Source organism: Temnothorax americanus, unplaced genomic scaffold (assembly GCF_048541705.1).
Source record: "Temnothorax americanus isolate GAGA-0224 unplaced genomic scaffold, ASM4854170v1 Scaffold16, whole genome shotgun sequence".
NCBI lineage: Eukaryota > Metazoa > Arthropoda > Insecta > Hymenoptera > Formicidae > Temnothorax > Temnothorax americanus.
In genome coordinates, this window is record NW_027509297.1 from 3010048 (window position 1) to 3023294 (window position 13247).

At 35.8% G+C, this 13247-nt stretch overlaps 1 protein-coding gene and 1 long non-coding RNA gene across 26 annotated transcripts in view; one reads left to right on the forward strand and one right to left on the reverse strand.

The window, feature by feature from the left end:
- The window catches only part of LOC143895616 (CUGBP Elav-like family member 1-A), a 553022-nt gene that overhangs the window by 462495 nt on the left and 77280 nt on the right, over positions 1-13247 (forward strand). The window lies entirely within an intron of this gene.
- LOC143895625 (uncharacterized) overlaps positions 1-13247 on the reverse strand; it is a 38908-nt gene that overhangs the window by 10984 nt on the left and 14677 nt on the right. The window lies entirely within an intron of this gene.

The window sequence follows — 13247 nt, forward strand, 5'->3', positions numbered from 1 at the left end:
CGCTATGACACACTCGATAATTCACGTTAATAATACAGTCTATTCACTCGATTGCACATATGCAGATATATGCATGATGCGTGCACAGCTGGTATTGTCGCGATAACGCGATAAGTCACACGGTGACACTTTCCGTAAAATAACGATAATCGATGCAGTCTTTACGCGAGAGTATTGTGGTAACTTCGCTTATTTCGCGACGCCTATACCAGTGAGGCAATCTTCCAATATCGATATCGTGGTACTGTATATTAATTCGTAGAAACGAAGAATTAAATTGGACGATTTTATATTAATCCATTAAATCAAGCAACGAAAAATAAATGAAAAAAAATATGATTGAATAGTCACCTTAATCTCCATAAAACTTTTATCAAGATTGTACTTTATCGTGTGCAGTTAGAAGCAGTTCAAAAATAAACTCATTTATATTTGTCATTACAATGAAACGACTCTAAGAAATAAAAAAATAACTAATTAGTGTATTATTTATCAATCGTGAGTATTGCGTGTGTAACAATGTTAAGTTTTAATGTTTTTCCATTCGTATAATTCAATAAAGAAAACGGATAATTTTAAAATCAATTTATATATAATTTATAAGAAAACCGGTTTTATAAAATTTCTCATGTACTTTATTATTATATGAGAGGCTGTAAAATAAGTTTTAATAAATAAATGCACTTTACTGGTATTAACCAAATATACATAACTACAATAATGGCTATAAAAATATAAGAAGTATATTATTTTCTTTTTACACATTTACACATAATTAGCATTAGAAATGTTGGTCTATAAAAAATCTTTATTTTAAATATTACTTTATGTGTATAAAAAAAATTTTTAAATTTGGGTTGGCATTGTAAAATATATTATATTATATTAGAGAGAATACAATGTATTTATGTACGTAAGATAAAAATTGAATACTGTATTATCCGAAGTTTAAAGTTACAAGTGCAAACTGCAGATAACGAAAAACATATCTCACGCATTATTATAACGAATATCAAGCATAAATTATTATCCAATTTCAGTTAATAAACAGCGGCAATTTAATCGTCAGTTTTTGATTTATTGACACATGGGTTTCATCGGATATGCGATTTAATGAAGCGCGACTACCGGGCTATTAAATCGGATGTTTACTGTATGCAATCGATATATTTCAATTGAAATAATATGACTTTGTGGCTATGGTACAAGCAGAACAGACTTAAGTATTGGCGAATGCCCAGCAGATGTCCAAAAATAAATCACTCTGGTGTCCGTAAAGTGACAGGGACACAGTCTGTTTCTCTGTCTTTTTTTTTGTTCGATGCCTTAAAGATGAAGGAGAAGAGCGAACGAAAGATGACAACAGACGCGCGAACGAAAGAAGGCTTGACCCATATTTCCGCTTTAAATAACATTAATGGTTTCAGTCAGTTGGTTTCTCAATCGTTTTACTCATCATGTATTTCCATGCCAAGAAATCGATTTCTATTATTGACTGACATCCGCTGTATATTTACCAGTAAACGTGAAAGGAATATATGTAAATGTTTAATATTACTTTAACCGAATTTTGAGTTAGGTCTTAATTAAAACAATGTTTTGTATTGAGAATCAAAAAGTCTTAGTAAAATAAATTGTAAATTTCCATCAGTCCATCAGTACTTAACGCATCCAGAACGAAGATACGTGAGATGCGTAAACGCGAAAAAGTCATAAACTGAATAGTTAACTTCTCTCTATCCTGGCCTCTGCTCTTTATATCTTTCCGTCGCATTCGGTCACGCCTTCGAGAGAAAGCACAAGAGTTATGGCAGACCGGGCGTGTATAATTTGTCGCCAATTAAACGGTCTATCTCTCTCGCGCCTTTTCTCTCATTCTTACTCTCGCAATCTTTCTACGACGCCGAACGCAATTGTTGGCTCAGAAAAACGGAGTCATCGACCGTCTGATGCGGGCGCGAAGAACCGGAAGCGCTTCCACTTCGCAGAGGCGAATGTCGTAATCGCATAACGACATCGTATGATTCTCCGAGGCGCTAACGAACACCCTCTATACTCCAACCCTCGACCCGCCATTATCCTGTACACGCTGCAGCAACAAAAAATAATGGACGTCATTATCGGTCCGAGATAATGGTCGCGGATGAAGAGGTGAAGGGGTGGAAGGGGAGGAGGAAGAGAAGCGAAACGACGATCGACGGATGGATGTGAGGAAAAAAGAAAATGCCGATCGGCGAAAACGCCCATGCCAACGACACTCGCGCTGTTCCGAGGATCGTTTCGATTTTTTGCTGAACTGCGTTCGAGCTCGTCATGAAATTTTCGCTTAACATCGAGTTGGACGAAGAAAAGAGAACGTTTGTGATTTTCAGACTCTGAGATGCATTAAAATAGACAAGGCTATCTCTTAAATACTACTGGCATAATATCCAGAGACTATAAAAAAAATCATTTGTCTATTATAGATGTAATTTATTGCGCATATAATTCTGATATACAAAATATATACTTGATATAATCATTTCTGGGCAATCTGGGCATAGTCATATCTCAATTAAAAATTTATATAAATTTTAACAATTTCTTTTATGCGATTAATTTCTTGAATATATGTATAATATTTACATTATACCTATACAGTATATTTGAATGATGTAAAAAAGATACCTCGTTAAAATAAATTGTATTTTTGTATGATTTAAACGCTAAATATAATATAATCAACAAACAATCTTATAGAATAACAAAAAAAGGACAATAAAATAGATAATAGATAGAATAAATGATTTATCATAAAATGCAGGATACTAAAAAGTAGTAGGAAAGAGCAGAAATGTAGGAAAGAATTATGCTTACATATAATTTTTTTAAGCATTTTTGTGTCTATTTAAGAACTTTTCGATAACAATTTTCGTTCCATCGAATAACTTGCACCCAATGCTTGTACCGGCGAAACGGGAAATATTATACGTTTAAGAGTTGATTGTCGGTATTTGTCATGGAAGCTGGCAACGATGAGTTGCTCGGCATTCTGGCGGGATTGCAAGACGACGCGTAGCGTGAACTTTCGCGAGTTGGACGGTAGGCGCGGTCTAACGAGTGTGAGAAAAAAAAAAGATAAATAAAACGCGGAAAGCAGCGAAAAAAGAAACGCGGAAAAATTCGATTTGCGTCGCGGTGCTGTGCGGGCAGCAACGGCGCGGGCTCGATTATCGTCAGCACGAAAACGTCGCGCGGCCGCGCGCGTGCGGCCGCGGGCTAAATTGCGTCCCATTTCTCAGCAACTTTTTCAATTTGTCGCGGCTCGGGCAACTAATTACCGGCCAAATGACTTTTACCTGGTGATGGTGACTTTAGCATCCACGATAGCAGCGGCGACGATGGCGACGGCGACGACGACGGCGGAGTCGTTGATGTCGCGGTCAACCGATTTTTCGAATACGCGATCGTCAGCCTTGGTATATGGCGTATATTGCGCGACATGACCACGTGCGAATGGCACATTTGATGCGAAATCAATGAGACAGAAAGAGCGACAGAGAAAGGAAATCCGCACGAAGCGACAGTTTGATTACGTCTACTCGGACTTGGCGAGGCCGCGAGCGAATTGAACGAGAGATTTTAACAGGACCGGTAACGGCGATAACGCTCGCAGGTGCCGTAACTGTTATCAGTGGAGTCGTTAAATGCGTGGTATTGACGTGCTCGCTTTTTGGAGATTAACGTTTCGCAGTATCGATTTGTACAAAGCCGGCGCTCGTGGGGAAGTTTGTTGATTGCTCGTTACACCCGTGCGAATTGAAAAGAGATGAATGAGACTAACAGAAATACTTCCTAAAACCGAAATATGGGGGTGTTTTAGTTGAAATAATTTCTAATAAGTGTTTTCAATTTCAAATGATTTTTCCGAAATAGATTTTGCTTGTACGCTATCATGCTTTAATGCAAATTTAGGAAATAGTATATACTAGTATTCTCAAAGGTGTACTATACGACGACATTCACCTTTGCGCGTTGTTATAACAGTTGTAATTTCACACTGATTTCTATGTCCTGTTATTTCTGCAGTGGAATTTCTTTGGTATAGTTTATAGTTTTACACAAATTGGTTAACTAAAAATATTATCGAGAAATATAAGACTTTTCATTTATTTTCTTGCTTTAAATACCGTAATTCTTTACCACTTATTACATCAATGATATTGACGCATTTCGAGAACGAAAAATAAATGTTTGAAAACTTAAATATTTTTTAATAAATTTATAAAACGATTAGAGACGTGATAAGTTTGTTATCTTTATTTTTATAACTTTTTTTATTTGAACATTTTAATTAAGTTTATTTCAGAATAGATATTGGATTTATTACATAAATTTGGTTTTCTTCTCTAAAAGTTCTCTAAAAGTTACGATTGTTATTGATACACTGAGAAAAAAAATTTGTTAATCCCAAAAAATATTTAGTCCGATACGAGCGACTAAACATGTTAGTTTAACTAAACATTAGATGTTTCAACAATTATTAAGTTGCACTAAAAAAGGTATAATGCATTCATGTCAACCTTTAAAATTTTTTAATCAACAATTAATTTAACTAACGTTTAGTTAAACTACCTAAAATATTTAGTTGCTCGTATTGGACTAAATATTTTTGCGATTAACAAATTTTTTTTCTCAGTGTATAAAAAATGTACGCCAGTTGTACGTAAGTATACTGATTGTCTATACGTACATTTTCTATTTATACAGCACACCACACATTATATATTTTATCCATTTTTAAATATATAGGTACAGTGTGTGTATAAATGGAAAATGTACGTGATATCAGACAATGCGTATACTTACACACAATTTGTTTACATTTTTTTATATCAATAACAATTTTAATTTTTAAACCGTTGATGTTAAGATTAATATGAAATTTTTTCATTATTAGTAATATATCGATAACTTCAGATGCATCTCTATCGTGTGTTCTCTCACGAATCATTAAGTAGCAGTTCCCATTTGCTGCATGTGGACCAACTATAGTTTCTCCGCACGAGAGTCCACTCTAGAAAATTTCTCGTGCGGGGGTGCAGTTTGGAATATTAAAATTCCTGGGATCAGGTGAACTCGAACTCGATTCCTCGCGATTTCGAGTCTGTCACTTTATTACTAGACCACACTGCCACCGATATTGTATGTATGTATATAAACTTCCAAAAAAGAGCAAACCAAAAACAAAGCAACAAAAAACTTAGAAATACACGCATATAATTTCTCTGACGCAAATATTGACGAATACAAAACTGATACATTCTCGATAATAATAGTATGTATTTCTCAGTCTTTTTTATTGCATTTGTTTGTGGTTTGCTCCTTCTTGAGATTTTTTGCTTCTTCCTTCTTTTCTTACATCTTTTATACATTTGCATTTATATTTCTAGTATAGTATTTTCTGGTATATGAAAAATTTCTTAGATCTCATCTACATTTATTGGAAACGCCTGTATGCCTCTGCCTTTTTAATAAACCACGGCTTTAAGGAGAAATACATTTTGTTATTAGGAGGGAGCTTCTTTACTTCTTTATACTATAATTTATAGTTTTCTTAGCCGATGGCTTTCAGTGTGTATATTTGTGATCTTTATAATATTTATAGTATTAAATTTTTATCTTTTATGTTTAATAATTATATTAAATAAAGCCATGTTATAAAAAATAAGAAATTTTTTTGTCCAGTTTATCTCTTAATATTATCTCTTAATTAATATATCGACGGTTTAATATCTTGTTTGACAATTTTTTAAAACGATGTAAAATGTTATAAAGAAATCGAAATATGTGAAGCGAACAATCTGTCATAATACGCAAGCATATTTTAATAATTTGAAAAATAGTGTATTGTACAAACATTAATTCAACCTGCTTCTTGATATCGATGTCCAAAGCTGACATTTTTATCCGTCCAGAGTCGTCTATTTCGATATCACTATTGATAAATCGTAAGGAGCAAAAATTCCGTCCCATTTCCTCGAGATGATTTTTCATCGTGAAAGATTTGTTGTGCCTGGCACGAGATGAACGTCCGTTCTGTCGCGTCGCGTCGCGTCGCGTTTTCATGCCAAGCTGGACCGCGAGATTTCTTCGCACAAATAGAAAGGAGAGAACCGGCACTCCCGCTAGGCTTTACGTCGTGTAATCTTGGGCTGAGTGACACGAAGACAGCAAGTACCGGATAAATTTGCCGGAAAGAAATTGGAAAAAAGAAGAGAACCGTGAAAGAGAATGAGAAAAGGGAAAGGTACACACGTGCGTCTCTGCGTATGAGAATGAACTGGAAACGCGGATAAACCTGAGGCACTTTAAGGAAAAAGAATTGGAGGGAAATATATGTCTCTTCGTAAATCTTCTCTACTAAAATTAATCTCCTAAAACTACAAAAGATACATTAAAATACAAATGCAAGTTGCAAAATGAGAAGCCTAATTTACCTCCAGGAAATTGTTCAAACAGATCTGTTTAAACAATTGCGAATAAGTGTAACGTTTTTTTTTTTTTTTTTTTTTTTTTTTTTTTTTTTTTTTTTTTTTAATTATGATTGATGCTAATAATTTCGAAGAAATTTTTGAACCAATTATGAATTTTAAATACGGAAGTTGCGTTTTATTACTATCGTAAATGATATTAGGATTTAGTATATGTTTTTCGGGGAATTGGAATCAAAATTGAAGTCTGTACCTGAAGTCAAATCCCAGCACAATTATGAAACTGCATTATTTGGGCCAATTATAGGAATAATCCGGTACGATTATTGAATATTGTCAAACGCTTCAAACATTGTATTAGTAATTTATGACATCATAACGATATATAATTGCTACAACAATAACCGATAATTTTATTTCGTTACTTGTTCGTTGATGAATGAAGAACACTTTACCGCGACAATTGTTGTTTTTACAGCGCATTTTTATTTTCCTCGGAAATGGTGGCAACAGCAAGCACTTCTCTTTCTTTGTTAGAATTGAATGTAATTTCATAGAAGACACTGTGTTCTTCCTCCTCGATCGATCTCTTAGTTCGCAACTAGGTCAGCAACTTCCCTATATAGTGCTCGTCTTACGCACATGTATAGCAACACGATACATTGCAGCTAGAAACACGTTAATTTGATTATATCTACAGTAAAACAAATAATTACCTCGGTTGATTTTGTCCCGATAATTTGCAATTTGTTTTACCGAAAATTACGAAACGTATAAAAACAATTCTAGAATTTGCTTCTTAATACAATTTTTATCAATTTCACACGCGTGTGTACCCATGTGCATGCGTACATGCAATCCCACGCACACAAAAATGGAGACTTAATTATAGAGTCATTCAATATTAAAATGGAAGAACGCTGGCAGAGCTTCAGATAAAAACAGTAAAATATTTACTTAACTTTTAGTTGATTTTAACATCAACGCTGGCATTTAAATTAAAGTTTAATTATCAAAATATTTAAAATTTAAACTTAAAAAGTGGTTATACAAAATAATTTTTCCACAGTTCGAGTTTCTAGCTATTCGTCTATATATAAAATTGCTATTTCGAGCATAGTAGTGCTTATTAATTAAACATTATCAATAAATTACAGATGAATTAATCATGATCGGACACTTGTATCTGCTATCTCAAGTTGAGTTTCGCGAAAATCTCTAATGACCGTGAAATCCGCGTAATCCGAGGCAAATCGAAAACACAGAACGTCCGTATGGAGGTATACTACAACTCCACGATGACAAATGAAACGCTTAAGTCGGATGCAAATGGAAATACACGGGGGATGAAATCGCTTCAGGAGGGGGATTACTTCCGCGCTTACTCGGCGGAAAGAGTGGGAGTACCGCGAGCACAATTCCCGCAAAAATCTGATTCCGAAACAATTAGTCATACGGCGATCCACGAATAACCGATTTGTCTCGCGACGAGCGCGCACAATTGTGACGTTTTGTATATGTATATGCGTATACGTGCGCCTGTACGTTCCCATCCACCCCGTTGTGACCTCAATCCAATTCCCGGGGGATATTATAACGCGGTGTATTATCCCGAGTCATCGAATATTCCCGCCGACCGCGAAGACCGATCCCACTCGGCACAGAAATAAAGAAATAGTGATCTCTCGTGACACGGAGACAAATCTTTCTTTCTACCTGGCAGTCGCTCACGGACCAGCTCTTCTCCCTCCCTCTCTATCTCCCCGACAGGAAACTATCGTTCTTGGGCAGCATCGAATACGCGCGATACAATAACGTTGGCTTTATTGAGCGCTCTTCCTTGAGCCTGCAGGCAATCGATCCTTTTTCTTTTCCGTGAAAATCGATCTTTCATATAACTCTTCGATCTCGACATGAATGCAAAACATCCTGTTTGTTTTTTGCATATATATCCGTAGTCTTCTTTATTATTATACTAAATTTACGTTTTTTTAGTTGCAGTATGTTTCTTGATAAAGTATCAACGTATAATTGGACCGTTGCTGTAAGAGAAATGAGTCGAGAAAACAGGAGTATAAATTTTTTTACGATAAGTTATGATACTATAGTTTCTAGTCTGTAATATCTTATGTACATCACACGTGTTAGTATATATATGGCTTGCGACATGGTGTGCGTCAAATCGAAGGAAAACGGGATTGTAAAATTGAATAAACATTGAATAAAATGCCGGTTTGATAAAATGTTCGATCGACTGTTTAGCCGGCAAAAACTTTCAACGAAACGCGTCCGCTAAAAGAAATATTTCCAATTAAACATTTCGTTAGGTTACCGTTTTTTAAGCAGCAACGTTTTACAAATCATGTTTACTTGCTGTTTTCGTCATCAAATTTTACTATTTGTATCTACGTATATTATATATACATATTTAACTTAGTTTATTCTCGACGAAGCTGCATATATCGCGCGACTAGCGTGTATAGACCAAAAATGATGAGGATTATTATTACGGACGAGCTCTCAAGTTCCAAACTCACTGATAGTTGAAGCGAATTCAATTCTGCAATGCTCATTCAGCATATATAAGGCAATCACAAATAATCAGCTCTTAATAGGATGACTTGTTTAAAACGTTACCAAGGATATTAAGCAAAGAAATTTTATCAACTTTTCTAAATCAGATAATCAAATATTTTGCTTAAGTGTTGACTTAATAAAATCACAATTAATATCCGAGATGGAATTAACTTCACTTGATTGACCGACAATTAATCAATACACAATGACCGAAACGTAAATGTTTAGACCTGTCTTGTAATCCTACGATATTTTATCTTATTTTCGCGTTCATGGCTTTCTAATTATCAAAAGAATAACAATAATCTTAGATTCGCAGTAATGTGTTGTAAAAAATTTAATATCGCTTAATATGCCAATCTTCCGTGATGCTTTCGACAATTTTCTTTATTCCGTTTGCGATTCTATCACTTGGCGAATCGCTTCTCATCGGGCAGTCGAAATTCTTCGATCGACTGTCCGGAAGACGAAAAAGGAAGGTTAGAAATGCAACGACACATCGCACATGCCGCTGTAAAGATATTTCGTGGACAGTGAAAAAGCGCACGTTTAGGAGATCGGGATGGCGAAAGAAAGGCGCGAGGGGTTGATCCGCCGGAATGGGACACCAGAGGGATGACCCGATGGCGTCCGGGGACATACAGGCAGAGGGCGTGTTGCCAACTGCAGTTTCGCAGCAGCGTTCTTCAAATCGATTCCCATTTCCCTGAGAAATGCAGCACGCTGACGGAAATGCCCGCCCATGCTGGATAGAATCGCGGAATGGAAATTGATAGCGCGAACGCGAAACGAGCCGGCGCGCGCTCGCTCCTACGAAAGTCATCGCGAAGGTAATCAATTGCAATTGTATTCTGCGAGCGAAAGATTGCGAGTCGTGAACTTCTTCAGTTTTAGTATAAGAGTCACGAAAATGAAGTGATGTAGAGCAGAGCATGTGTACGCGAAAACCGCAATACACATGTTATGCACTTCCAAAAAGAGAGGTAAGGAAAATAAGTGAAAATAAAAGTAGATAATAGTGATGAACAGATAACGAACGATTGACAAACGCGATATCAAATTTATTTGATACTTTCTCTTTGACGTTCCGTCTTGTAAGTAAATCAGATTAGCGTATCCGAATTTTAAAAATTCGTAATCGTTATATATTCATTCATTATTCGTTTGCTCAACTCGTATCTAGTATTGCATCTAAAATCATTGAATTATAAAAATTATAAATAAATAACTGCTCGAGCAAGATCATTGCAGTGCATGCGCACATGTATATATGCAATCTCAAAATGACTGTGTACGTGAGTCCACGTGTCGAAGGGAAGGAGAAGAACCAATGTTTTGTTTAAACGTTCTCGCCGATACGTCCCTTCGCGCCGGATGGCCGTGTCTAGATCGCTGACGAAAACCGGCCGATCGTACAATATGCTGGAGTAAATCTGTGGCAAGTAAACAGACGTCAGTCACGCATAAATGATCACTCGTCGCTCGCGCGCAACGCACGCGCACGCACACCCACGTGTATCAATCCGCGGCTGGTTTACTCGAATGCCGGCTTGCCAAGTAATTTAATCACTTTTAGTACTCCATTTGTATTCTGGAAATTTCGGGTAATTGATTGCAACGCGCGCCAATCGTTGGACATTAAATTATATAGCTCATATAACCATAATCGCGCAGGAAGATTAGCGTTGCTGTCGAAACTCGAAGAGAAACAGCCAGTGTTTCAATTTTTTATCTCGGTTAGCTTAGTAATTGCATTAAAATTATATTTGTGAAAAATATCACGTCTGAAATATTGACCAATTATTTCAAGAATGAGGATTTTTTAGGCTTTATTTTATGGATATCGCATGTAGCACAAGAAGACTTCAATTTTTCAATATTTATAATACACCATTTAAATATTTTATATACAAATGTTTAAGATTTTATATATTTATTTCAATTTAACTAAATATATACGAGATACACAAAGATTAATTTTAATTTTGTTTAACTTATTGCTCCACTACTCAACTACTGCTTAATTGAGAGTTTAACGTTCTTATTACGAATTTTAATCATTTTCTACAAAAGTTTAGTAATTATTATTAAAAGCAAAAACCGATGATTTCTAACGATCAGATAATTATTTACCTAACCTTACATATGAATAAACTAGCTATTGTAAATGTAAGAGTTGTTAAAAAGATTATGTGCAGGTAAAACCGAGAATAGGGATAGGAAATCCGGAAAATTCGCTACAACGGATTCGATTGCACGCGTAATTCATTGCGCGTTAAATTATGGCTCATAACTATTCTCCGCATTTTCTATGAAAAGTGGAGACCATAATTTTTTTATTTCCCTCACGGAAGACATAAAGTTTTTATTATACCTACAATTTTCTGGAACAATTCCCTTTGACTGGCTATAGACACCAATATTTACGCGACGTACGTCAGAATAGAGGTTTCTTCAAAGATTTGTGACTGGTGGTTGTGCCAATTTTGTAAATATTTTGCTGTGCAGAAACTGCGCAGAAAAACTGTCAAAATTAAATACCTAAAATTATTTTCGAAACAGATAGAGTATATTCAGAAAATGCCAATATTTAAGAAGCCGTTTTCTTTTTAAATAACGTTTATTTTAGAAGAAAGAGAGCGAAGAATAAATATTATAACGGAGGGACACGCTATTTGAACTCTATAATCGATAGTTCTACTACACCGTATTTTAAACATATATATATAAGTGCAGGATTTGTGTTTCATTTTGCAAAGTCTCTCTGAAGTAAACGGATTTATATTCAAATATATATCATCTGCAGGTATCGTTTAATTTCCGCGGCGCCCATTCAATATGAGAGAACGAGCAAAGTCGCAAAGCCAAAATGTGTACTAGCGGATCGATCCACATATCGAGCATTTATACAAGCTGCTCGACAAAACGGGTGCATTCGCTAATTTTTCATGAAAAGACGTCAGACATCCTCGGCTTTCCGGGCTGGCGACTCGACGAAAGCCAGTGACATGCGCGACGGAAATGAAGACGAGATCGTATGCCGAGATAAGTCGCGAAAACTCTCAAAAACTCACGGTCACGCGAAGCGCTGAAAGAGCTCCGTTCCCCGAAGAAAGCCGCGTAGCGGAAATTGAATGACGACGCATCATTCACAACTCGCGCCGGAAACCGTCGGTGTTCGTCCGAGGTCTCCGGTTGCGATAACGATGACGCCGCCGCGCCGTCGTGTTACGATAAAAATTTATGCATTCCCTGCGACTGGCGATGAAATACGTCTGGGCAATGGCGGCATACAAAATGTGATAATGTATCGTTTCCCGTATATGTATCGGTATACCTGATCGCTCATAAATAGTGCGTCGGTCTTCAAAATCATACTTAAGAAATATTTTGAAAAATCTCAAGGTCGATATAATTATATATTATTAACATAGTGCATGGGAATGAGCTATCGAGAAATATCAGATAATATAATATGACTTTTTAGCAAACAGCCAAATAATATTACTCCTTTTATGTAAATGTAAATATGTTTATTAATTAATATTATTGACCAGTTAGCAATTAAATTTTAATCTTCCATGCTTATAACCTAGTTGATGGTAATATTTAACCGGACAATTTTTGATTGATTATTCAGCAGGTATTTAAATAACTGTTTATAAATAAAGTCTGGCAAAATGTTTAAATAAATCTGTTTTACAAATGCATATATTTATGTTTTTTCAATAAAACGTGCCGCGTATATGATTTATTAGTGTATTTCGGCTGAAAATCGTTGTTGTTATTTGTTACAACGGGAAATTTATTTTGCGCTATATATAACGTGATGCTGCAAAGGGTTAAACGACCACTTTTTGCGAAATGCCTGAATTGATGATCTATAATCTATATTGATGTTTATCTACATCTCCTCGACAGGTTACATTACCAAACAACCATTATTCATAAATTTGATAGGCATGTTTGCTCCTATCATAACATCTACCAACTTTTCATTCTTTTTTATTTCCATGCAGCATGCCACGTTACCGGCCTTCTCGTATTTCATTCCTCCGTCATTGAGAATGTATTTTGTCGACCCGCTCAAAAACAGTCCCCCTGTTGCTTGTTAATAAAGAAAATTAATTTTCCGCCATACGCAGCATTCCGACGTACAGCAAAGAATCAACCCTCACTGTTCGCTAACACTTGGGA